General features: G+C 37.6%; 1 protein-coding gene across 1 annotated transcript in view; it reads left to right on the top strand.

Annotated features, from left to right (window-relative positions):
• LOC116075393 (cyclin-L2-like) overlaps positions 1-26,270 on the top strand; it is a 160,020-nt gene that overhangs the window by 16,417 nt on the left and 117,333 nt on the right.

Here is a 26,270-nt window from a genome sequence, read left to right as displayed (position 1 = left end):
AGGTCTGTGTTGAAAGTCATATATTTTTATCTGTGCAATGCTGAGTGCAGGCCACCAGCTCGAGAGAATAAACAATTTTACGTGGTTGAATAAACAGTTCTCAGGACACTTGTTATGTTAAAAAAAAGAATACTCTAATACGATCATTTAAAGTATAGGTTTGTATAAAGCAACATGAAATAATGTCTGTGTGTGAAAAAGTGTATACAAAAAGGTAACAAGAGGAAATAGACAAGAGGGAAAGAGAAATTTAGTTGAAATACAGATAATAAGTATGGTATGTCATGTTGGCAAATTTTGTTAACTCTGACAGAATCCCTGATTGAAAATGTTTCACGAGATTTAGAAGGTGAAAAACACTAAAACTGGAACAATTAGTAATGATCTTGACACAATTATCAATTATTTTTGGATATGTAATTTGACTTAAAAAGATACATTTTTGGTTGATAATTTTATGTTAAATCCTATCACTGTTTCAATAGCCAATATCTTCCAAAAGAACACTTTTTTAGGTGTCAGAAAATATCAGAAGACATTTGTGGAAAATAACTTCTCAGGAAGTCTCTGTTGAATCTGTACAATTCTCTCATTGCTATAGAAGGGCATACTTTTTTCTTTTTTTGTAAATGATACTTTGGAATAATACTTTCTTTGAAAATGTGTAAAAAGTTCATTGCCAATATATTATAATGACAAAAAACACAATAACCCAATGAACATGTAGACTTAATTTTAGCATAAATAATATTGTTATAGATATTTTATATTGAATTCATCATTTATATATCTGTTATGCACATCACATGACCTCTTTTGATGTCACCTGATATCAACATTTTCATATTATTTTAGGAAATTTTTTATTCTTGAAACACGTTTCTACTGAGTTGCACATTTCTAATTACTCATGTATATTGAGATATTTTCAATATATTATACTATATTTTATAACAAATTATTGACAAAAAGATTATATACATAAAGAAAATATATAAATACCCAGCTTAAAATCTGTTTCTTCTCTGAAGACAAATGACATGCAGACATAAATAGACAGACAAGTAAGAAAACTCTGTCTTGTATAAATTGAAGCAGTGTAAGGCTACAATAAAAGTGCCAGCTAATATCCACACAGTGAAACTTATAGGATCTTGTTTTTATATTCAAACTAGAAATACTAATTTTGAAAGATTCCTTTCTATATTAATTAATTACTCTTTTCAGTTCATCCAATTTTGGGTTATATTTTTGGAGTGTTTTCTTATCTAACCTGCTGTATACCTACTTAGCCATGATCACTTCCAATTATGTACAGTTTCAGATTCAGCCTATGTCTTTGTTTTCATAATTCTTCTCATAAGGGAATTGTATATTTAATTTAGAATTTTTGCTGAAGCAAATAATCACCATTCTAGACCAAAGCCATTAGACCAAGCCTAAGAGTATTACAAAGTGAATTGTCCAGTCAATCTTATGTTCAATATTTTCAGAAAATATGTATTAAGTCTATAATACCATGTCAAATGACACAGTTAACAGGACATTTTTAAAAAGAAAAAATTCAACAAGGGAAGGTTATATTCACATAATTAATGTATCATGCCCACATTCTAATGATTGCAATACTATAATTTATTGAATACTAGATATTCCACATTTAGTGTATCATCTCATGTAAAGTCATAAAAAATTCCCACACTTTACTCGTTATGACTCTGAGATTGAAAGCGTCCCCAGGGTGAGTAGGTTTGATATCAAGCTAGATGAGAACAAGGCTCTTGACCTCTCATCATGAGTGGCATAACCATACCATTCCAGTTGAGGTTCAAAGTAGATAAAATAGATAGCACCTATTTCTTCCACTAATCATCATAAAATACAGTAATAAATTGAATAATTCCTTTGACACTAGTTAACAGATCAGAATTAATAAGGTGACCATGAACCATCAAAATGTTTTAACATCTACCGCAGTCTTTGAAGTCAGTGTCATCCTATTTCAAATACGTTAGGTTGCTGAATATATTTGGTGCAGCCTCCACACATAACAGCAGGTTTTAAATGTATGGTATTTTATATTGAAGAAGAAGTGGGGTAAGAGAGCGCATAAAGTAAGAGATGGTAACTTTCTAAAGATTGTTTCATTTATGTCAATTGTTTGTATTTCATTCAATCACAGAAGATGGGTGAGAAGTAAATCCTTTTCAACTAAGAGCTAGATTCTAAGATGTCATAGAACTTGGACTTCATTTATATCCCAAAGTACTATTAAGTTTTATTTAGGATAGAGCAAAGATGATGTTTGAAGATGACTTCTGGGGTTTCCTGGATGGTTGCTAAGAGCTCCTCTGAGCAGTATAGTAGATGAGTCTGTCATGGACTTTAGGAACTGTGTTACTAAATGAACAGCTATACTTCGAATTAGATTGAAGAGTGGTAAGTACTTAAGAAAAATAAATGCATAATTTTTTTCTGCAGTATTGACTATGAGAGAGTATATTTAAAAAAATATTATATAAAAGCAAATGTAAAATACACTAAACACACACATACACCACATCCTAAAACAGAGTCCTTGTATATCATATATAATAAATATATGCAAAATAATTCTATTTGGCTTATAAAGAAGAGAGATATGTTCTAAGCTACTGAGTGAAGGGAATTTAAAATTGTAGTTTAGAGAATAAAGTAAAATAAGACTGGGAACAAGAAAGTGGAAGGTATAAAACCATTAAGAGTTTTATTGTAAGAACAGAGTACAATTGTTTTGAGTGAGTAACTATTCAAAGAAGCATTTCTACTCACTATTCCTCATTTTTTACATAAAATATGAGTCTTCTCATATTTTATGGGAAGGCCTTAATTATACAAGATGACACCATCTAATTGGTCATAGCTGCTAAGATCAACACTATCAGACCAAAACCCAGTGAAGACCTTTCAGGAATATGTCTAGGAATTGTTTAAATTATAGGTATTATCCACCTTTTGACAATGCATCTTCATGTAAAGGAGCACTTATGTAACATGCTTTGCCTTTATAGTTATTCCTATAAATACTTATACAAATATACAGCATCAAATACATATGTGATAGTCTCTTGCCTCCTTTCTCTTTGATTTTCTAATGAACAATGTGGAATCAAGGAATTTTTTTATCAAAAGAATAGTTAAAAAATATTAAACAGATGACAGAGTGGAAGCTTCATATTGTGTGTCAGATGACACTCAATTTAACACAATGCTTACTAGTCACAGGAAGCAGGGTGCTGCATGGTAGATTGACCTATGCAATACCACACAGTGAAGACGTAAACATGATCCAAATGTTGGTAATGCTCCACAAACTGTGGCCCATGACAAAATGCTACAACATTATAGATGATTAAAGTCTCCTCCGTATTTGTATTCTAGGAGAGCAGGCTTCTGGAGCGTCACTCCCTTATTAAAGAAGTAGACATTGGAGCTCTCACAGCACACCAAATGCTATCAGGTATCTTGACAGGTTATCTTTGGCTGTGGCACCTCTTAGAGGTCCTATCATTCCCTCTATTCCAACCCAAAAGTTTTCATCAATCAACATATAATCTTGTTCCAAAATTTCTCTCACTTGTAGCTTTAGAACCACATAACGCATGGAAACAAGTACAGCCAAATCAGACACAGAGCAGGAAAATAAACACCGTAATTTTGAGGGGGCGTACCCTCAACAGTGCCCCTTGTCATCTCCTCCAGGCAGGAAAATAGAAAGTAAGAGAAAAACAATGAGAAGGAACACAGGTGCTGTAGCCCAGCAGGGTAGAGAAGGGTAGAGAATGGATTATAACTGGATAAAGAGAAATAAAATTAGTTTCAAGTTGACCTCTGCAGTCTGAATACATTAGCAATGTTCAAGTTTAGTTGTTTTCAAGTATGAAATGAGGGGGTTTGTATTCTTTTTTCTATTACTAAGGCTCTGAAAAAGTATTAGCTGGAACTATATGGGCCTTTTGTCTTGCTCATGCCTTCCCCCTTTATCTAAATAACAGTTTTAAGTCACAGACAGCATTGATTCTAAAATCTCTGAATAGGTCCTAGAATTTTTCATAACTTTAATCTTTGAAAACCTGAATATTTAAAAAAATATTTAATAAAAAAAAGTAGGCTTTATATTTCAAATAATTCTAAACATATTAGAAGCCCCCTTTAAAAAGTTCTAAACAGAAATGCTATAGCATCCTCAAAAATATACTTTATTGTTATTGGAAATAAAATCATGTTGAATGTAGCTGCACATCGTTTTTTAATTCAATTCAGTTAGTCATATTTTGGCAGACATCTCATGCAAATTTGCCTGTGCAAAACACATAGGGATGAGTAACATGCTCACTGTGTTTAACCTAGTCAGTCATTATGAGTAAATTGAAAGGGCTTGATTTGATCTCCAATGACAAAGGGTTAAGTGGCTGTGCAAAACTTCACAATTCAATTTAGCATTGATAGGAGTTTTGTTCTTTTTTACTGATTATTTTATTTATTTCCATTTCAAATATTGCCCCCTCTCCTGGTCTTCCCTCTATCCTATCTCCACCACCCACCCACCCACCCACTCTGGCCTTACATTTCTAACATCCTCTTTGCTGGGTCAAGAAGCCTCCCCATGACCAAGTGCCACATCTCCCCCTGATGTCAGATAAGGCAATTCTCTGATACAAAAGAGTTTTGCTCTTATTTGACAACTGAAAACATATTCCAATCCCATTGAAATGAGAATTCTCTGTCTCTCTTTCTCTGTTTCTCTCTCCCCACCGCAATCTTCAGAAGAAAGTAAATGACAAATGTATTGTCAGAATATAGAGTTCTATAAAAAAGTGGAAATACATAGTAGAAAATCTAATAGGAAACCCCTAATAAAAATTCTAGGGTGTATGTTTATTAAAATAGTAAGTAAGAAGCTCACATTGAGTCTGAGAATACAGAGAGCCCAGGAGAAACTAGTGGCACTAAATATATGAGAAGAAATTACAAAGAGTGCCCTGGGATCTACTGTTAATTTAGATTCTTTGTTCACAAGGAACAGCTTCATGATCATCAAGCAAATATATTCATAGGGATGTGAATTAATGACCCAATTGGGTTATACTTATTCAATTTTATAAAATATTCTATATGTAATGAACATACACACACACACACACACACACACACACTTTTAAATGATGTTACAGTTTTAAAACTCTCTATTAATGGTTATTTAATTCACTGTTACGTATATTCAATGTTAAAAATCAGAAATATAATGGAATATTAGTCAGATGAGTATGAAAATAAAGATTTTTAAAAAATTCCCTGTACCAAAATTCAAACTTGGGCTGAAAGCTTACAGGGCTGATTGGTGGGGGGACCGCTGGGGGGAACAGCTCTGCATAGACAGAGAAGCTAAAACTCTTCCACTCTTACTCCAGGGTGAGGGGAAGCAGGCAATGACAGTCTGAAACAGTCATGTGACCAGAGTAAGAGTGGTTGCTAATGACTGTCTGTGTGCCACGTAGTCTTTATTTTGTAATTCTCCCAGGGACACACTGTATTGCAAGTCTGTCTGGCTTGAGTGCTAACATAGCATGATGTTTACTGAGGCAAAAAAATAACATAATTTCTTCTTAAAAGATCTTTAGAGCATCAGTGCTCATTCAATGAGACAGAACATCCTTGTACCCTTGATTTCCACTATAGTTCCTCTTCTCATTTTAAAAATTAACACTTGTATATTTCTGCTTCCTGGAAGGGAAATCTGTCAGAATAGCAGAATCTTCTCTAATTTCTGAGGCAGATCACCAATTATGGAAACACATTTTGTGTTTTATTTAATACATTGAAACTACATTATGAACAAAATCCAAATATTTTCAATAGTAGAAAACAGCCAGGTTGTCTACAAGCATTTCTACATCTTATCTAATGAAAGGAACAGCAATAGAATAATTTAAATTATTTTTACTTATTAATATTCTACCCTCTCTGATACAGGTCAGACACATATTAATGTAGTAGGAAATTATTGTCTGAGTTGTTTCATTTGGAATATTGATAGATAACATGATTTGGCTTAGCATTTTGAATACCACTTTTGTACATACTAGTGAATTTTGAGGTTTTTAAGAATACATGTTAAGAGAACTAATACAGATGATATGATGACTACCCAGAAAACAAACTGAAATGAATACAAACATATGTATTGACATTTTTATCTGAAAGTATCTTAGGATATATTCATTTTGTAAGGGTCCGTGAATTCTTGAAGAATGATACCCTAGACTTAAATAATATGTAAAGACAAAGAGTGTTTTATTCTGCAAAAGTCCAGCCTGCTAAGTGTCTCCCATTATCAAGATAGACAATCGAGTGAGCTCCTAGGCTCAATTTAAAGCACATTGCAATTATAGGGTAGATGAGCTTTATCGTACTTTATCTCTAAGAATTCTAGAAATATGGGGTGTGAGGCTGAAGTCTGTTTTGTTTTGTTTTGTTTTCTATCAATAAGTGACTTGCATGGGCTTGTGAGGTCTTGCCCATTTCTTAGGCCTAGTCTCCTTAACTGTGAAACTGAAGTCTGTTGTGGAATCAGCCTTCTCATTCCCTCCTTTCAGTAATGGGCCATCTCAAATGCTTGAGATGTTTCTGAAGCCCCTACACTAGCAGCTCCAGCCATCCTTACGTCACAGAGAGAACCTAGTAACACAGCAGAAATGGCCACTCTTTTAACTCAATTCTTTGGAGGTGCTGTCTGGTTGAAGACATCCTTCCCCAAGTAATAAGTCACTCTGGGTACAAGTTGTACTGTAAGACCCTGTTGAGCCTTAGCTTACTGGAGATCTGCTGAGTGAATCACATGGAGCCTTATCAATGCAAAAAGCAAGAAGATTTTTAATATTCCAGTGCACTGTGGCCATCCCAGACCCTAAGGAGAGGTGGAGACCCCATATAGCTTGTTCAATGAGCTTTCATACAATTTTCAGGGCAGCAGCCACTAGACACAATGTGATTGGCAAAACAGTGTGACTTTTTAAACTGATTGGTCTTCAGGGAATGAGGTGGCAAGGACTTCCCTTGTCTGAAGGTGGGCAAAGGTCCACCCTGCGGAATATGTCCCTACCTGCAGGTTGGTTCTCACCCTGTGGTCTGAGGAATGTTAATTAGCCTCTCCCTTCCTGAGAGTTCCACCACCTTCCCAAAGTTCCTGAGCTTATCTCATTAAGCTTCATGGAAATTCCTGGCCTCCAGGTGTTTTTCTGAGATGTCCCTGTTTACTCAGTTCTCACAGTACAAGAACATAGAAATCCTCAGTCATATTTACAAGTAGGCTATAAATGCATGGAGTATGACTTGAAGTACAAGCCCATCAAGTGTTCTCTGGGGGCAGCATGTATCCTAAAACAGTAGGGGTTACAGTGTGGTTTCAGAAGTTGGAATAGCACTTTATTTCCAATGCAGAATCCCTGTCTGGTAACCAACAGTTCTGGGATAAGTCCAGAGTTCAGAACCAGCAGCCCTATTACCGTTCTTGCCAGCCACTAGGAACTTGATGACAAGGTTGTTGTGTTGCTGCCTGGGGGTATCCAGATAGTGGGTGGACTACTGGTTAGTACAGCAAAAGCTAATCAGCAAGCAAGCAGGATCAGGAGTGCTGGAGTCCCAGTTTCAGTGGATCAAGAGGGTATGGGGTGGCCTTCCATCGTTCTTGTGGCAGTTTGCCTGGAAGTCTCCTTTGCTGGAACCTCAACTGCTGGACCTTCTCTTGTGGATAGCCCTGGTACTGTTCATGTGTTGATGCTAATTCCAGTTTCCCAAGAGTGGCTCCCTGGGAGGAGGAGTGAATCAGTACTCAGGATTTCACATGACCCTTCTAATGAATAAAGATTTCAAGGAAACCAATTACTGGGCAAGTAGGCTGGACTTCTGGGTTGCCAACAAGGGACTATGAGGCAGGAGAAGGAGAGTGAGAGTGGACGCGAAGGACGATGGAGCAAAAATGTAGGTAGCAGAGACCTCCGGAGGATTTACCTTAGAATGACTATTAGGATGGTAGTTGCTGTGCCCAGGATTGTGTTGCCTTTTGATTCTAAACTAAGATTGTTGTGTTTTTGCTTATCAGAGTGACTTGACTGAGCTCCAGAGAAGTACAATAGCAAGGCACCCCAGACAGCCACAGGAATTTGAAAGTGTGCGGCTGGCATGACAGTTACCCACCATGGGAACTTAGTGAGCTGGTTCTAGAGTTTTGGAGCTCTGGGTCAGAGAATGTCTATGAGATAAGAACAAGGTTGGCCAGTGCCTTGCCAGAGATAGTGTGGACTGCATTTTTTTAATATTTCATAATATATCTTCTGTCTTCTGGCAGGCTTAATGTGGGAGTGTTGTATTCCTGTCCTCATCCACCTTAATAGCGCTAGGTGTGGTCAGGATCACAGTGTAAGGTCCTTTCCAGGGAGGTTCCAGAGTCTTGTGGTTACGTCTCTTAATCCAGACATTATTACCTGGTCCAAAGCAATGGCTTTTAGGGGAAGAAGCAGATTCATAAACCTGACGATGGTAGGTCAGAGTTGCTGCTGAATTTGATGGAGGATTTTAAAAACTTATCTTGGTCATATTCAGCTAATATGTCAGACTAGAGTTTAGACAGCATGACATCCCCCCACAGATGATCTCAAAAAAGAGGGGGAACCTAAAGTACAGAAGGTACTTGCAGCTCTATATAAGACATAAGGTAGGAGAGCTGTCGAGTCACTGCCAGTTTCAGAAGTTAATCTGGTCAAGGCTTCTTTCGGAGTCTCATTTGTCCTCTATATTTACCCTGAACTCTGGGGCTTATATGTAAAATGTAATTTGTAATTAGTACCTAGAACCTGTGCTAGAGATTGAGTTACTGAGAGGTGAGTTCTGTTCCTTTGTCAGACCCAAGCAGGGTAGGCAAGCCATGCCTGGGATGTCTTCCTGAGGCTCCTTAGCTACTATGTCGGTAGTCTCCTTCTTTATAGTGTAAGCTTCTATTCATTCTGTAAAGAGTCTATAAAAACTAGCAAATATTTATATTTAGATGTTCCTGGTTTTATTTCTGTATAAACTTTTTCACAATTAGTCCCTGGCCTTTGATGTCTAATCTCTGGTTCCTGCAGCAGCTTCTTGACTAGGGCCTGAGGAGTTGACAGCCTGACAGATGGCACAGTCTGAGATTACCTGATCAACCAAGTGTCCTAAGTCAAATATTTTGTATCTTGCCCCTCAAAGCAATTTCTTCAGTTTTTGGTGACCAGGATTGAATCTGATGGATGAGTTGCTTATCAAACTCCTTAGGTAGGATGGTGCACCCCTCAGAGGTCAACAACCATCTGCTTCCTCTGTAAATTCCTTTGTTTGATGTTATTTGTCTTCATCAGGGATAGCTAGAGATGTGGGGGGCCAGGAGTGGTGATGGTGCTGGCAACAAAGCTACCAGGATGTTGGCAGTGGAGGCTTGGACAGCCTCCCTTCTGGCCTTAACAGCTATCCTTTTCCCTTGGGCTAATTCTGGTGCCCAGGGCAATAAATTATGGCCATTTTGAGAGGAAACCACAATGTCTCCAATAAAGCAAACATTTCTTCCTTACTTTTAATTTTTTTCCTTTTGTGGTCAATAATCTCTTTTCTTGGTATATGGGCCCATGTACATGAGCCATAGTGAAGGCATGTTAGCTGTAGCTATGGCTCAGTTTGCCAGTTTTAAAGCCTGGGTTAGAGCCTTTAGTTTAGCTTTCTGGGATGAAGTTGCCTAAATAAGGGAGCCTAAGTTCCATTCTGGATGAAGCTGCTCCCCTCTGTGAAGTAGATAGGTTCTACATCTGGCCAGGGTATTTCAGTCAAATCAAGCACGATGTTCCAAATGTGCCTCAGAACTATGGAGCAATCTTCCTGCACATCTGAGGACCTGTCTGGTGGCAGAGTGGCTGGTTTAGGGGTAGATGATAGGTTATATCTTATATAAGAGAAATTCAAAAGTAGAGCCCGAAAGTGCACCATTCTGGCCTTGGACAGCCACCAGCTGTGGATTCTTGAGGGTCCTCTCAGTAGCATGGTGGGTGGTAATAACAAATTCCTGCCCCATGGTTATTTTGTCTTCATTGTTGATTAGCAGGGCAGTGGCAGCTATGATCCAGAGGTAGGCTGGCCATCTTTGGGCCACTGGGTCCAGCTTCTTAGATAAATAAGCCACAGGTCTTTTCCAAGGTCTCAAAGTTTGGGTAGCCATTCCCTTTGTTCTTTCTCTGATCCACATAGAGGTGGAAAGGTTTGTGAATGTGCAGGAAGGCTCAGGCCCATGCTGCCATTAAAGCTCTGCCTAGAGTCTTAAAAGCCATGCACATCTCAGGAGACTATTCTCTTCTTGGCCCGTGGTAGCCTCATATAACCGTTTGGCTATCTCAGTGAACCTTAGCACCCAAAGTCTATAAAACATAGCAGAGCTCAGAAATTCCCATATCTACCTTTGGGTTGATGGAACTTGGTTTGCTTCAGGGGAATCTGAGAACATATGTTGGCCTGCCCCCTTGAATATGTACCCCAGATAGGTGTCCTCAAGTTGACAAGCTTGGCCTTCTTAGCAGATACTCTGTAGCCAAATTGACTAAGCTCCTATTGTAGGTCTCATGTGGCCTTGTGGCATGTCCCAAGTCAGGAGACTGAAATACATACTGGAGCAAAGTTATTTGGTGGTGGACCCATCAGTACTCACCCAAGTCCTCATGAGGAGGACTTGAATGAGTCTAGAGTGAGTCCTTGAAACCTTGAGGCAGATATGTCCAAGTCAGTTGTCTCTTTAATCCTCTCTCCAAGTCTTGCCATTCAAAGGCAAATAGGGGCTGGCTTTTGGGTGCCATAGGCAGGCCACAAAGCTGTTCAGTGGCTGAAGCTCTTAGTGGATGTCAAGGGTAGCTTAGTTAACAAAAGCCATGTTCACAGCCGACTGATGCTTTCTGGCTTCTGGGTCAAAAGGAGTGTAGGTCTTGTAGGCTGCTAGAAGTCTTTCTAGATGTTCCCTGGGTGCTATCATTCTTTCCTTGCATCACTTGGTTCACCTTAGATAAATTTGTGCACTGTCTTGTGGCCTCTTGGAGCCACGCCCATCAGAATCTGGCAATAGACCCAGAGCCTCTCCTGACCTTTATCAGTGTTAAAATCCCCTTTGGGTTGAATCTAAGAAAAGGCTGCATAGAAGTCAGCCTGGATTCTAGTGGGCAGTCCATTTGCTCCCAGATCCAATTTCCTAGCAACTCCCATGATCCTCTCTCTTCCCTCTATCATGAAGAATATCTGGAGTAGTTTCTGACAGTCATTCCAGGTGAGCTGGTGAGTGAGCATAATTGAATCTAGACCTTTGAAAACCGATGGTCTTTCTAAAAATGAAGAGTTCTGCAACTTCCAATTATAAGGATTCAGTGCTGTGGCTCTAGACATATGTGACTGTACCTGCCTGGGCATGAAAGGTGGGATGCCAAACTCAGGTCCTCATGCTTGATCAGAAAGTATTTAAACTCTAAGCAATCTCTCAGGTCCCAGTTTTATGACTGGCAATGCAGGCGCAGTGCTTACTTATGTGTTAACTATAACCATGTTCACGCCATAGAACTGAACTGAATATTTACCTTAAAGAGAGGATTCATATGGCAAAGATGAAAACATTTACTATTTTGCACCAGGTTGCTCTTTTATTTTGGGGAGCTTAATATTTTTTTCTTTTTATAATTAATATGAAGGGATTTTATCTAATTATAACCAAGCTTCTTTTTAAAAATTTTAATTAGATATTTTCTTTATTTACATTTCAAATGGTATCCCCTTTCTTGGTTTCTCCTCCGAAAAATACCCCTATTGCCTTCCCCCTCCCCTGCTCACCAATCCACCCTCTCCTTCTTCCTGGCCCTGGCATTCCCCTACACTGGGGCAAGCTTCTTTTTAAAAAGAGAAGAAGTAAGGCAAATACTTACCAGGCATCAAATATTGCAGTAGTCTCCTGAACAATAGACATCATTTTGGGTAGAAATTACTTACCAGGCATCACATATTGTAATAGTCTCCTGAACAATAGACGCCATTCTGGGTGGAAATTAGATCGAAAGAACTAGGATAGGATTCAGAAATTAGCCACATTTGCCAGACAAATCTATTACTTATCAAGGATTGCAGCTAATCAGAAAACAACTAGGATTTTCGTTATGATGAAATAATATTTATATGAAAAATGAATCTAGATTCTTGAATGGTACTAAATACAGAAATTTATTCAATAGTAATTGAGTTTATGGATGTTGAAAATATCTCAAATGGCTGAGAAGCACTTAAAAAATGTTCACGGTCCTTAGTCATCAGGAAATAAAAATCAAAAGAACCTAAGATCCCACCTTACACCAACCAGAACGGCTAAGATCAAAAACTTAGGTGACAAGACATGTTGACAAGGATATAGAGAAAGAGGAATACTCCTCCATTGCTGATGGGATTGAAAACTGGTGCAGCTACTATGCAAGTTCCTCAGAAAATTGGAAATATTTCTACCTGAAGACCCAGCTATACCACTTCTATGTATATTTCCAAAAGATATCTCACCATACCACAAGGATACATGTTCCACTATGTTCATAGCAGCCTTATTTGTAATAGCTAGAAACTGGAGACAACCCAGATGTCCCCCAACCAAAGAATTGATGCAGACAATGTGGTTTATTTACGCAAAGCAATACTATTCAGCTATTAAAAATGAAGACATCATAAAATTTGCATATAAATGGATGGAACTAGAAAACATCATCATGAATGAGATAACCCAGACCCAAAAGGACATTTGTGGTATATACTCACTGATATTAGCCAAAAAGTACAGAATACCCATGATACAACCCACAGACCATAAGAAGTTTAACAAGCAACAAGGGCTAAGTGAGGATATTTCAATCTCACTTAGAAGGATGAACAAAATAGTCACAGGAGGCAGAGAACCTGTGTGGGAGTTGATAAGGAGAAGGGACAAGGAGGGGAAAAAGGGGAATAGAATCAGGTATGGGGAGGGGCGACAGAGGACCAGCAGAATGAATAGAAATAAGCAGCCTAGGTTGGTGGACCCTCTAGAAACGACCAAAGACCTAGGAGGTTAGAGACCTTCAGAACTCAATGGGGGTGACATTAGCTAAAATGCCCAACAATGGGGAAAGGGAACTCCAAAAGTCTGTCTCCAGTAGATAGACAGGCATCAAGCGGAGGGACAGGGTCAGCTAACCCACAGTCAAAATTTCTGACCCAGAATTGTTCCTGTCCAAAAGAACTGCAGGGGCAAAATCAGAGAAGAGACTGAAGGAAAAGCAGTCCAGTGACTGGCAAAACTTGAGACATATGTCATGGGGGACAGAGGCACCAAGGGCTGGCTCTATCACTGATGCTATGATTTGCTTACAGACAGGAGCCTAGCATGGCTGTCCTTTGAGAGGTCCCACAAGCAGCTGACTGAGACAGATGCAGATGCTTATACTCAACCATTGGACTGAAGTCCAGGACTCATATGGTTGAATTAGGGAAAGGATTGAAGGAACTGAAGGAGAAGGTGACTCCATAGAAAAAACAGCAGTGGCAACTAAACTTGACCCCTGGGAGCTCCCAGAGACTGAGTCACCTACTAGGTAGCATACATGGGCTAGTCTGAGGCCCCAAGCACATAAATAGAAGAGGGAGAAGAGGTGCCTAATCCTGAAGTGATTTGAGGCCCCAGGGAAGGGGGAGTTCTGGTGAGGGTGCACCATTTCAGAGGCAAGGGGGAGGAGGAATGGGATTGGAGTGAAGAACTCTTGGAGGGTATACCAGGATTTAGGAGTCCGGGGGGATGTAATTGGGGAAATGTAAATAAATTTGAAAAAAAAAAGAAAGAAAAGAAAGAAAAACAAAAAAAGAAAAAAGAAAAGAAAATATCACAAAAAGGCGTGACACTTGCTGTCAACCTGTGACCTGAATTCCATTCCCAGGATATATATAGTGGAGGGAAAGAAGCTATTCCCATAAGTCGTCTCCAACTTCCACATGTATGACCTGACACACAAACATTTACCCAATCACCCTCACACACACACACACACACACACACACACACACACACACACACATAATTAAAATAATTAAAAAAATAAAAGAATGAGAAAAACTCAGAAAATATCTTAGTATACAGAAAGAACCAGTTTTTAAGCAAATGCAATTTTCAAGAAAATGACACAATTAACAAATAATAGATTGATAGTTGTGATTTTGTTTCATTAAATAAATAATAATCCATAACTAAGAAGAAATTATCTGCATTACTGTAAATGAGCAATAATTACAGAACAACTCCTCACACAAAGAAAAACAAATACAATTCTAAAGTATTTAGATGTATTTCTGAGAACATTTCATAAATATTGAGAAAAAAAATCTAAGGAAACTTACAAATGGCACTGTCTATCTACCATCTATCATGAACAATAAATCTCATATAAAAACAGAAAAGTTTTATATTGCAGTTAGTGTAAAAATATAAATTTCTATCATTTGATATTTTTTCTCCATATAATTACTGGCAAATTGAATTTTAGTATCATCTGGATGCCGTATTATAATGGTGTTAGATTATTTTCTGTTTCATGTTATGAATATACTGCCTACAACCTAAAAGGTCCCACAGATATTATCAGAAACAAATCCTCTCTTGACCTTCCTTTGTGGAGGACAGTAGCCATTTGTACGACTTAAGTTAGAGCAGGAGAACACATAACTTTAAATGGAACATACCCGCCTTTGCTTTGCTTAACTTCACCTTTTACTTATTTGGAGCAAACAATCAACAAACTCACTGGGAAGATCCTGGAAGTGTCCTGGCTGTGTTACAATCGGAGGTCTACCCAGGACTGTGAGTATTCAAGTGCTCTGATTCTATTCACTGTAGGAGGTCAGAAGTCCAGCAGAGCTGCTGTATAGCTGCATGCTGGTATTTTCCAGTAGAAAAGAGCACAGGGACTAGAAAATGGATGGAGGTGACAAGAACTGAGCACACAAGCACGGAAACCTGTGGCTCATACAAGGACTAAAAGCCAGGGTTAGGTAATTACTAGGAAAAATATGCATGCGGAAAACCATCATGTAAGGAGGGTAATAAATACAAAGTAGAAGACAAATGGAAATGGCATGGGCAGAGGTCCTGCAGAATCTTGCAACTAAGAAAGACAAATGTAAAAAATGTTACCTGTTAGTAATTGTTCTGTAGTCATCAGTGTTTTCTCATAAGGTTCTCTAGCACCTTGGGGGTTCTGAAATAAAAATGATGGGTAGTTAATTTATCCTACTTCTCAGAGAATTGCAGTTTGAAATTGAACAAAAGCTCTTAAGCTGTATAAAAGTCTCCAGTCTTGCTACAGAAATTCTGAAACAATCTTTCTGAAAGGCTTCGTACCATTCTATCATGGGAGTTTTGATCTCTTGTACTTAAAATCATTCTTTATGTTATATTTGACTGTTCTCTGACCTCAAATGCCAAATTTAAAATGCCCTTAATAAGAGATTATTTAATGAAAAATGATCTGATGATTGATCTCTTATAAATGTTTGTGTAAATTTGTACACACACACACACACACACACACACACACACATATATCATTATCACAGATTTTATGGGGAAATCAATGTGTTTTCCTGGAAATTGTAGTATTCTTTGACTATTTTTAAATGTATTAGGTTTTACTCTTAAAACAAAGAATCACTATGTTGTCCAGCCTAGCCTCAAACTCACAATCTTCCTGCTTTTAGTTCTTATGTGCTAGAACCTTGGCCCTGTGCAAACATCCTTAACTTAAAAATGACCTGTGATCTCTCATTTTAGAGTTTAAGGATGCATTGTATTAGCCCAGAATTGTTCCTCTGTAAAGGAAATACAGGAACAAAGAGTGGACCAGAGACTGAAGGAAAGGCCATCCAGAGACTACCCCACTTGGGGATCCATCCCACATTCAGACACCAAACCCAGACACTATTGTTGATGTCAAGAATTGTTGCTGACATGGGCCTAATTTGGTGTCTCCTAAGAGACTCTGCCAGAGCCTAACCGATAAAGATGCAGATGATAGCAGACAACTATTGGACTGAAGACAGGGACCCCAATCTAGGAGTTGGGGAAGGACTGAAGGAGCTGATGTGAAGTGGTTTACAACCCCATAGCAAGAACAACATCAACCAAACAGATCACCCCTGATCTTTCAGGAACTAAACCACCAAACACAGAGAACACATGGAGGGACCCAGGGCTCCAGCTGCACATGTAACAGAGGATGGCCTTGTCTGGCATCAGTAAGAAGGGAAGCCCTGGGTTCTGTGGAAGATTGATGCCCCAGTGCAGGGGAAAGCCAGGGCAGTGAGGAGGGAGTGGGTAGGGGAAGTCTCTCATAGGATCAGGGGGAGGGAGGATGGAATAGGGGGTTTGTGGAGGGGAAATTGGAAAAAGAGATAACATTTGGAATGTAAATAAAGAAAATATCCAGTAAAAAATGATTTGAAAAAAGCTGCAAAGAAAAAAAAAAGAAGAAATATTAATCAACTGATATAGTAGTAGATGATTACTACTCTGCCTAGACTAATGAGCTTCAGGTACCACTGAAAGAGTATCTCCAAATATCAGTTGTGATATGTTTATAAAAAGATAAAGAAATATAAGATATGTGCTATGGGATTGTGTGAGGTATGGGGAGAGGGGGTGCCTCTGTGGGTCCTTGCCAAGGCATCCCTTCCCCCCGAGGGACCAGGCACATGACTGTATAGTATAGAATAGAGTTTATTCAGGGTATGGGGAGGGGAATTAAGAAGGTATTAGAGACAGAGGAAAGCAGAGAAAGGGAGAGAGTAGAGAAGTAGAGGCCAGCCATGGCCATAAGCATGTGGATAGAGGGGGGGGGGGGGAGAAGGGGAAGGGAAGAGCCCAAGAGTTCAAGAAAGAAGCAAGCATGTAGCAAGAGTAAGGGGTGAGAGAGAGAGAAGGCAAGCAGCCTCTTTTATAGCGGGCCAGGGCCTACGTGGCTATGACCAGGTAACTGTGGGGTGGAGCTTAGACACAATGCTAACAAGTTGGGTGTTTCCTCAGGAAGAAACCCAGAAATTGACCTCTGGTCTCAAAGTGCACATAAATATAAATATACATGAAACCCCACACATGAAAATTCCAATACCCCCCCCCCCACGTACAAACACACAGACACTATTTTAACCTAATATCTGTGATAGTAAAATGCAGCTTGTTCAGGAATATCAGGCAAACTTAAAATGGGTTAAAATTGGGTTCATGCCTCAGAGACAAAGTAGGCCACAATATTCTATTGAAGTATTTTAAAGAAATAAGGCTATAAACTATCAGAAAAAGGGGGGTTATCAGTGAATATAAAAGAGTCTTTAACCAAATAGAAATGTAAATGTTTCTCATGTCTAAGGTACAAACATAAAAATAAGCAAAATAAATATAAAATACCTTTCATCTAACCAAGGATAAAAGAAAACATAAAATAATAGTATAATATTGAAACTTACTTAACCTTTCATATGAAGAATTACACCAGTATAAACAATTATAAATACATACACACATATACACTTCAAACACATACATCACACACATATAGAGACATAAAAACACATATACACAAACAGAAATGGACATAGGCATGTACATATACACACTGCAAGAATATACCTAGATAGATATACATATCCATATGAAAATACCACAAGCATACAAATACACACATTACAAATATACATAAACTCACAACATATATACAATATGCACACACATATCTAGCTATAAAAGACAAGAAAATGTGTCACCACCAGAGTCCAGCTATTCTAATGCAGTAAGCCTGAATATTTCAACACAGTGAAGAACAAGAAAAAGACTTTAAAATCAACTTCATGAAGATGATAGTAGTTCTTAAAGAGGAAATGAGTAAATCATTCAAAGAAAGCCAAGAAAGTCAAGAAAAAAAATGAAAAAAAAAACATTAAAACTGTTCAAAATTTAAAAATAAAAGTCAAACAACAAAGATAAAAAAAAGAAATTCTGGAAATGAAAAATCTAGGCAAGTAAACAGTAACTATAGACTTGAGCATCACCACAGAATACAAGAGATACAAGAAAGTATCTCAGGAATTGAAGATACAATGGAAGAAATTAATACAGAGGAGAAAGAAAATGTTAAATCTAAAGAAGTTCCTGGCAGAAAGCATCCAGAAAATCTGGGACACAATGAAAAAGTAAATTTCAAAATAATAGCAATAGAAGAAGAATCCCAGCTCACAGTCTCATAAAACATTCTCATCAAAATTATACAAGCAAATTTTCCTAAGCTAAAAATGACATACCTATAAAATACAAGAGGATTTCAGAACACCAAATATATTGACCAGAAAAGAATGGTCCCTCATCACATTATAATCAAAACACTAAGCATAAGAACAAAGAATATTAAAGGCTGAAAGGAAAAGAGAACAAGTAACATATAAAGACCTTAGAATTACACCTTATTTATCAATGGAGACTCTAAAAGGCAGACAGTCCTGGACTTATGTCCTTTATATGCTAAGAGTCCATAGTTGGCAACTAAGAATAGTATACACAGAAAAATTTCCAATCAGCATGGGTGGAGAAAACAAGATATTCAATGGTAAATTCAAGAGTAAATAATATCTATCCATAAATTCAGACATACAGAAATTACTAAAATATAAACTTCAACCCAAGAAAATTTATACTGAAGAAAACCCAGGAAATAATCTCATGCTATCAAAATCAAAAGAAGACAAGCACATGTGCACACATGCAGGTACACGTGCTCACATACACAATTACACATACACACACTCACATACACACACATACATACACACAAACACATGCTTACACACACTCATGCACACACACACATGCAGTCACAGATCACCACTACTACCACCACCACCAAATCACAACAACAGAACAGAAATTAAGAATCATTGGTCACTGTTATTTTTTAATATCAATGGACTCAATGAATAAAAAGATACAGACTAATAAAATACATAAGAAAACAGGATCTATCCTTCTGCTTAATAGAAGAAATGCACCCTAACATCAAAACAGACACTACCTCAGAGTCAATGTTGGAAAAAGATACTGAACAAAATACTTGCAAATCTTATTCAGGAATACATCCAAAACATCACCCACCATGATCTAGCTGGCTTCATCCCACAGATGCAGAGAGAGTACAACATAGAAAAATCAGTCAATGTAATACACAATATAAACAAGCTGGAAAAAACCCATACATGATCATTTCATTAGATGGTGAAATAATGTTGGACAACATCCAAAACTACTTCATGATAAGAAGTCTTGGAGACAATAGGGATCCATAGAAAACATCTCAACAAAATAAAGGCAATTTATGCCAAGCCAATACTCAACATCAAATTAAATGAAGAGAAATTCAATTCAATTCTCTTAAAACTGGGAAAAAGGCTAGGATTTCTACCTACTCTATACTAACTCAGGATAGTACTTGAATTTCTAACTACCATAATAAAATAACTAAAGAGATCAAGTGGAGTTGAATTGGAAAAGAATAAGTGAGAGTATCATTCTTTGAAGATGACATGATATTATAAATAAGAAACACCAAAATTCCACCAGGGTACTCCTATTGCTGATCAACACTGTCAGTGAATTGACTGGATACTAGATTAACTCAAATAAAAACAAGACCTCTAACCCCCCTATATACAAATGATAAATAGCTTGAGAAAGCCTCGGGGAAATAGCACGCTTCTTATTGCTACAACAGTATAAAATATCTTGGGGTAATGCTATCCAAGCAAGGAAGATACTTGTATGATAACAACTTCAAGTCTCTGGAGAAGATATAAAAAGATGGAAAGATCTCTCATACTCATGGATCAGTAGGATCAACCTATTAAGAAAGGGCTATCCTACCAAAAACAATCTACAGATTTATCCATCAAAATTCCAATACAACTTTTCAGACATTGATAGAGCAATATTTGATATCTTATGGAAAATCAACATCATAAACAAACAAACAAACAAACAAACAGAAAACCAGGATAACTAAAGAAGTTATGGTCAATAAAATATCTCCTGGGGTTATCAAGGTGTACTGCCGAGTTATAGTAATAAAAACTTCAGGTTATTGGCACAAACACAGACACCTTGATCAATGGAATTCAATCAAGACCAAGGTATAAGATCATACACTATGAGCAACTGAGTTTTGATAAAAAAAAAAACCAAAGCAAAAGCAAAAACAAAAATGAGGGCAAAAATCCTACAATGGAATAAAGAAAGCATCTTCAACTTATGATGTCATTCTAATTAGATGTCTGAAAGTAGAAAAATGAATGCATTGTAATAGAATTGATTCAGATTTGTTTCCTTGTACAAAACTCAAGTCCAAGTGGAGAAAAAGACCTCCACATAAAACCTGATATATTGAGCCCAACAGAAAAGAAAGCTTGAACTTATTGGCACAGGAGACAACTTCCTTAACGGAACACTGACAATGCAGGTACTAAGATCAACAATTAGTAAATGAGACCTTACAAAACTGAAAAGCTTCTATAAAGCAAAAGACACCATCAATAGGACAAAATGGCAGCCTATACAATAGGAAAAGATTTTCAGCAACTCTACATCCAGTATAAGGCAAATATCTAAATACATAAAGAACTCAAGGAACAAACCAAATAATCCAATTAAAAAAAACAGAATTTTCAATAGAGTAATTTAAAGTTTGAGAAACACTTAAAGAATTGTTCAACCTGTGGTTGTTGTTTTCTCCTATTGACAGTATCCTTTGCCTTACAATTTTATGAGGTCCATTTGTTGATTTTTTTATCTTAGAGCCATTGGTGTTCTGTTCAGGAAAATTTCCCCTGTGCCCATGTGTTCAAGGCTCTTCTGTACTTTCTTTTATATTAGATTCAGTATATCTGGTTTTATGTGGAGGTACTTCATCCACTTGGACTTGAACTTTGTACAGGGAGATAAGAATGGATCAATTTCCATTCTTCTACATGCTGACTGCCAGTTGAACCAGCACAATTGGTTTAAAATGCTGTCTTTTTTCCACTAGATATTTTTAGTTAGCTTCTTTGTCAAAGGTCAAGTGACCATAGGTGTATGGACTTATTTCTGGGTATTCCAATGATCTGCTTGCCTGTCTCCGTATCAATACTTTGTAGTTTTATCACTATTGCTCTATACTACAGCTTGAGGTCAGAGATGGTGATCTCCAGAACTCTGGTAGGGAACCTGGTGGAAGGACTGGAAGAGCAGAGAGGGATTGCAACCCCATAGGAAGAACAGTGTCAGCTAGCTGAACCACCCAGTGCTCCCAGGACTAGACCACCAACCAAGGAGTGTAACAGGGAGGGATGTGCGGCTCCAGATACATATGTATCTGGATACATAAATGTATCTGGACACTGATATGTAGCCAAGGATGGCTTTATCTGACATCAATGGGAGGGAAGGCCCTTGGTCCTGTGGATGTTTGATGCCTCAGCATAGAGGGATGCTGCTGGAGCTGTGGGGCAGAAAAGGGTGGAAGGGTAGGAGGGGCAGGAGAGAGAGAGAGAGAGAGAGAGAGAGAGAGACAGAGAGAGAGAGGAGGGAGGGGGAGGGAGGGGGAGGGAAAGGGAGAGGAGGGGAGGGGAGGGGGAGAGGGAGAGGAAGAGGGAGAGAGGGGAAGGGAAAGGGAGAGGGAAGGGAGAGGGAGAGGGAACCCGAAAACCCGAGAACCCGAGAACCCGAGAACCCAAATAGGAGATCTCCACTGGATGCCGTACTTTGGATCTCAGGAATGCTGCAGAAGATAGGGAAGAAGAATTATTGGAATCAGAGGGGTAGAGAACAACAGGAGAATACTGCCTAGAGAATCAACAAAGCAGGACTCAGAGGAGCTCACAGAGACTAAAGAAGCAACCATGGAGCCCACATTTGTCTGTGCTGGATCCTCTGCTTATATTTTATGGTTGTTACTTTGGTATTTTTGTGGAATTCCTGCCAGCGGGACTCTTTCACCTGCTCTTTGGAACATTCGCCTCCTTCTGGGTTGCCTCACCCAGTCTTAATATGAGGGCTTGGGGCTACTCTTACCTTGTTATGCTGTGTTCTGTTCATACCCCTAATATCCCTGTTCTTTTCTGAAGGAAAATGGAGGTGGAGTAGATCTGAGGGAGAGGGGAGACGAGGTGAGGGAGACTAAGGGGAGAGAAGGGATTGAAAATGGCATTTGGGATGTACTGTATGAGAGAAGCATAAATTAAAAAAAAAAAAAAAGAAAAAAAAACCCTACATGTAATTATCCTTTTGTGTATAATTTTTGAACAGAAGCCAAAGGTTCCTTTATTTGAGGGTTGTTAAATGGTAGCAGATCCATAAATTGAAATATATAGAGCCATTGGAGAATGAAAATACTATTCAATATACACAAAAATATTCTAAATTGTAATTTTATATTAAAAATAAGTTTTCTAGAAAAGGAGACCTTCTATGTGCATTTATGTAAGGTAAAGGGACATGAAACTCAGTTTTTGCATTTCTGTGTCAATATGAATAGACATGGAACTCATATTGTTTGTAACACAAAGCTTTCATTTTGGGTGATGGAATTCCAGCAGCACTGGGCACTGAGAGAGGACCCTAGGTCTTCTCCCTTTATTTTTTCTTTATCCTCCTTTGTCCATTACCGCCTGTAAACCATAAACAAATAAGACACTAGAATTATTTCATGTTACTCTTTGTCAATTTCTTTGTTGACACTGCTTTCTTTCTTGCATAACATATGGGATCTTCATGACATATTTAATCCTGAAACACACACATACACACGCACACACATACACACACATACACACACACACAGAGAGAGAGAGAGAGAGAGAGAGAGAGAGAGAGAGAGAGAGAGAGAAAGAGAAAGAGAGAGAGGGAGGGAGAGAGAGAGAGAGAGAGAAAGAGAGAGAGACTAACACAGATGATAATAGCACTTCCTCCACCTCATAATTTTAAACATTTTTTGAGATTATAATATAATTCCATAATTTCTTGATCCAAATCCAGCTATGTGCCACTCTTACTATGCTTCAAATTCATGGCCTCATTTTCTTTAATTGCTGTGATATATCTTTTGTGTCATTACCAATAAATATATAGTGTTCTTACAATGAAATTTGTATATATATGTTTTCAGGGCAGATCCTAATTAATGATCCAGATTTTCTACTGGATCATTAATTAGGACTAGTACTTTTAGAAGAAACCTTTCACTGATCAGGGAGTTCAGTGATTGTCTAAATAGGATAGTGCAGCTCTATGGTTTACCTATATCCTCCTTGACCAATCCTGAGCTGATATGCATGAGTCACCATGCCTAACTATTTTTAAATGACAGTTGATAACATAAACTCATATTTTCACGAATAGCAAGCATTTACTTATTGAGCTATCTCCCCATGCTTCAGATTAGTCTTTGGTATAATTACTGGTGAATATATTTTCCCATTGGCTATCTCTGTGTTTTTCACTGAGGCATTTTACTCTTTTGGAAAAAATGCTTTCTTAACAATTAAATTAAATCTCTTTCTTCATAGAATTTGGTTAAACCAAAATTCATGTTATTTTTATATAAGAATTCCGGAGTTTCTTTATACTTAACATTTAAAAATACTCTATTACCCAATAGCTCTTAGCCCTTAAATATTTAGCTAAGCTGACAGGTACAAATATGCAGCTTAAATATTTATGTTTATACCCATAGAGCTATTTTTGTCCTTCATCAGAGAAGATTTTCAGTTTGTCCAATCTGAACTACTGTAGATGAGTATACTTTTATCTTTTTCTTATTTTTTCATTTCATTAAAATATAATTTCTTCATTTCTCCCCAATGTCTTCTCCCTCCTGTATCTACTATATCTGACCTCCTCCAAATTCATGCCTAAGTCTTCTTTAACCATTGATGTTGCATGTACACATAAATGAGTCAAAATAAACATTCAATTACTGAGTCCATTCAGTGTTATCTTCATATATATGCTTACAGGGATGGGATGATCATCACTCAGTATTATGTAACTACTCAGGGGAGGGGAACTCATCTATTAGGGAAGATCCTCATAATTCTACCTCTCCAATTAGTTATTAATCTTCTGTAACTCTTCATCAATGGGTAGAGCTATGCAAGATTTTTCTTATCTACACTGTGATGTAAACTAGTGCTAGAATTGTTCCCATCTTTTTTATTTTGCCATATGTTCTTGATTTCATGGGTGAAACATTCTTGTCTTAGATAAAAGATACAATCTCACAGCAGATCACCTGGTCTTCTTACAATCTTTCTGACACCTCTTCAGTGATATTCCCTGAAGCATTGATGTAGCCATTGTGTTGTAGATGTATCCACTGGGGATAAACATTTTTGGTCAGTTGTACTCCATGTTTTGACCAGTTGTAGCTTTTGGCAATGTGTAGTGATATGTATACTAAAGCCTTTATGTCTAGTTTTAAGTGGCAGGCAAAGTAATATAGTAAAGCCTCTATGCCTGGCTTTGAGTGAAATGTTTCAACAAAGCTTTCACTGTGTTTGGGTCAGTCTTTTCCAAGAAGGCTGAACCCCTCTGCTCCTTTGGAAAATGAACGCTTAGTATCATGATGATCTTCTGCCTCTGCTGTGACGAGTATGACTGACATTGATCAATAAATGTCATCAACCAGGAAGGACAGGTGTCTGGATTCATTGGGACTGGAGGTGAAAGAAGTGCTTATAATGACGTAAGTGGGTCTCTGTCTCCATAATTTTGGCAGATGTCTTGGAAAATTTACCAAAAATTATGAGTAGTTTCTCATCTCAAGAGTAATTTTCTCTTTAAAGTAGAAAAAAAGGCTTCTTGAATGACACTGAGATGTTAGCTTTAAGTAAAAGATAAGTTTTCTGAGTGTAGTTAGGAACTACACTAGTTTTGGAAAGTTGGAGTAGTAGTTCCTTCTCCAAGATATACAGCTGCTCTAGTCACATGTCACTGGCTAGGTTTGTAGTACCAAGGATGATATCCTTCATGTTAAGTGGTCTTGAGTCCAGGTAGACATTTATTGGCACTACTATTGCATCTTTAAGTGTTTAATTGCACGTTTAGGGCTATCTTACAAGGACAGCACTGTTATGGTTCACAACCATTAATGTTAGATGTTTATTTCCCTGTCATAGCAGGGTGGAGGGTTTTGGCCAGTTCCAGTTTAACCCTCTGAATATCATGTCCAAAATTACAGTGTCATCAGTAATAGGGAGTTACCTTCTATATCTTGGGAGCAACAAAGGACAATAGCAATACCCTGGATTGTTTTGGAAATCTCTTAAACTTGCTTGATCAGGAACTCAAAAAGAGGTTTCTCATCCATGGTACTGGCGTTCTGCTAGAACATCTACTTCTGTTTGGGGGAGTAGATTCGTTCAAGTGGTATAATTAAAACACTTTCAATTCCTTCTTTTTTCCCCCCTTTTATACTATACTCCCTCCCTTCTCCACTTAACGCCCCTCTTTCATTTTCTCCTCTATGTCGTTTGAGTGACATATCTTTCTTCCCCAACTTGGACACATTCATCAATCATTATATACAATGTGATCCATTATCTATCTTTGGAACTTCATTTCTATTTGGCACATTTGATGTGTTATAAACAGTATTTTAATAATTTTATTTTCACCACAAAATAAAAATTTAAAATACTAGTTCTTTTCCTAAAATATGGTTCATTACATGAACTTTGAGTAGTGTTATATGCTCTAATAAGTTTGTACTGATTTAAATTTAAAAAAAACTGTGTACTAATTCACACATGGCAGACATAAATTCAATATGGTGTTTTCTCTGACTGTGACAAAAAGGAATTTGTTCCCTAATACCTAGCACTATGACAATGGACAAAGATATAAAATAACAATATTTTAGACTGTTTGTTCTGGTTATTCTGTAATCTGTTTTATATTGACAGAAATTGAAAATATTGTTTTTTCACAGTATACTACAAAATTAGCTTTCATACTGTGGTGAAGGAGACTCAAGCTTTGGGAGATAATGTTTTGCCTCTAGAAGAAAATAAATAGTGATGGAGGTCATTAAATCAGTAACTATTGGTTGCTTAGT

Source organism: Mastomys coucha, unplaced genomic scaffold, assembly GCF_008632895.1.
Source record: "Mastomys coucha isolate ucsf_1 unplaced genomic scaffold, UCSF_Mcou_1 pScaffold3, whole genome shotgun sequence".
NCBI lineage: Eukaryota > Metazoa > Chordata > Mammalia > Rodentia > Muridae > Mastomys > Mastomys coucha.
This window is presented reverse-complemented; position numbering and strand designations above follow the sequence as displayed.